At 38.1% G+C, this 2,311-nt stretch overlaps 1 non-coding gene across 1 annotated transcript; it reads right to left on the reverse strand.

The window, feature by feature from the left end:
- Window positions 1-1,964: 1,964 nt before the first annotated feature.
- On the reverse strand, window positions 1,965-2,036 carry TRNAK-UUU (transfer RNA lysine (anticodon UUU)). The gene has a single exon. It is a non-coding gene; the product is annotated as a tRNA-Lys (tRNA).
- Between the last annotated feature and the right edge of the window lie 275 nt (window positions 2,037-2,311).

Consider the following 2,311-nt stretch of genomic DNA (forward strand, 5'->3'; position numbering starts at 1 on the left):
TTGCATATGTATAGAGTATTGCTATGAAGGCTATAAAGTTTTTAAAAGAAGAGAGAGGAGAAAATGAATGGAATTGATATTCTAGGAATAATCTAGGTACCTGCTTTCCTCTAGTAGGAGTTTTTGTCATGGAACAGATTATGGGGACTTCTGCTTTTGGCTATAGTAGACCAACTTTTATCAGGCCAACTACCCTAGCCAAACATTAGATATAGATACAGATATAAAGATGGAGAACTCTGTGGTCCGCTTGAAAAGACCAGGGCCACCAAGGCAGTAAGGACCTGAAGAATCCAGATCATGTGCAGTAGGGAAGTATGGAAGTGAGACTGATATTTAGCATTTGTTTTCCCCTTAAGGCAACTGCCTATTCATAAGCAGGGGCCTAAGGCTGAAAAGCTAAAGGTGGGAAAAGCTGAGCAGAAAGTGGTAGCCCAGAGGTTGAAAAGGTAAGTAGAGTTTAAGGCATTCTTAGAGGAGTGGGGATATAAAAATTGGAGTTCAGGATCAGCCAAGGTAAAAGAGCGCTAGATGAAATGTAAATATACCAACCCTCAAAAGGACTGAAGATCAGACTTCCCTGGTGGTGCAGTGGTTGAGAATCCGCCTGCCAATGCAGGGGACACAGGTTCGATCCCTGGTCCAGGAAGATCCTACATGCCGCAGAGCAACTAAGCCCATGCGCCACAACTACTAAGCCTGTACTCTAGAGCCCACAAGCCACAACTACTGAGCCCTCGCACCACAACTACTGAAGCCCGTGCACTGCAACTACTGAGCTCGCGTGCTGCAACTACTGAAGCCCACGTGCCTAGAGCCCATGTTCCGCAATGAGAAGCCACCGCAATGAGAGGCCCGCGCACCGCAAGGAAGAGTAGCCCCGCTCACTGCAACTAGAGAAAGCCCACGTGCAGCAATGAAGACCCAACGCAGCCAAAGAAAAAATAAAATTAAAAAAAAAAGGGTCAAAGATCAGCTTTGAACCAGCTAATTCTTATACTGATCTGTTCTTATACAAACTGCCTGCTAGAAGCAAAAAAGTAAATCCTTTGTGAAAGATAACATCATCAAGAGTTAATATCACCATCTCAATAATTTTTCATGTACAATGTCAGGCATTCAGGCAAAAGTTACCTACCATACCAGGAGGCAACAACAAATGATTGAAAATCAAGAGAAAAAGAGAAACTGGCATTAAGAATTATCAAACATGGGCTTCCAAATAACTTCTAAGTAACTGTAATATGTTCAAGAAAATACACAGGATGAAGAATTTTAGCAGTGTTCAAATCAATTAAAAAAGAATTAAATAGATATTATAGAAATGAAAAATAATGTAACTGAAATTAAGAACTCAGTAGATGAGTTAAACAGCAGATTAGACACAGCTGAAGAGAAGACTGGTGAATTAGAAGATAGGTCAATAGAAAAAAATCTAGGCTGAACATGAAAAGAAAAAGAATAAAACAATAACAAAACAGAAGAGAATCTAAGACACATATGGTTCACTGTGAAAGTCCTAATTAAGTAGGAGTGGAAAGAAGAATAGAGCAAACACGATATTTGAAGAATTCATGCCTAAGAATTGTCCCAAAATGACTAAAAAAATCAAATCACAGATTCAAGTAGTTTTACAACTCCTAGCAGAAAAGATCTGACACCATAAACAAAACAATGAGAAAAATCTTAAAAGCAGCTGGGGGTAGGGTGGGGCAAGGGACACATTTCTTTAAAACGAATAATAGCACTTACAGATTTTTTGCAACAGAAACAATGGAACTCCAAAAGACAAATGAATGATACTGTCAAGGTGATGAAAGAAAAGAACTGCCAAAGATGCAGAGAAGAGTGAAAAGCAATACAAATAGTAATTATGACACATATAAATTAATATACAGACTTAAAAAACAATAACGTCTTATGTTTTTTTTTTTGGCTGTGCCATGCGGTTTGCAGGATCTTAGTTTCCCAACCAGGGATCAAACCTGGGCCATGGCAGTAAAAGCACCAAGTCCTAACCACTGGACCACCAGGGAATTCCCGTTATGAGTTTTAAAATATAAAGAAAAATAAAATACTTGAAAATAGCAGTATAGAAAACAATAGTACTGAAGTCATCTAAAGGTCCTTGAATTGTCCAGGAAGTGGTAAAGGCATTAATATATGAGATGTTGTTAAGTCAAGTATGAAGGTTATAATCTCTAGGATAACCTTAAATAATAAGCTAATATGAATTTTATTTATAATGTAAAATAGGACAATAGGAGGACATGAAAATAATAAGTATTCATTAATCCAAAAGGCAGAAAAA

The sequence above is a fragment of the Balaenoptera ricei genome, chromosome 4 (assembly GCF_028023285.1).
Source record: "Balaenoptera ricei isolate mBalRic1 chromosome 4, mBalRic1.hap2, whole genome shotgun sequence".
NCBI classification, from domain to species: domain Eukaryota; kingdom Metazoa; phylum Chordata; class Mammalia; order Artiodactyla; family Balaenopteridae; genus Balaenoptera; species Balaenoptera ricei.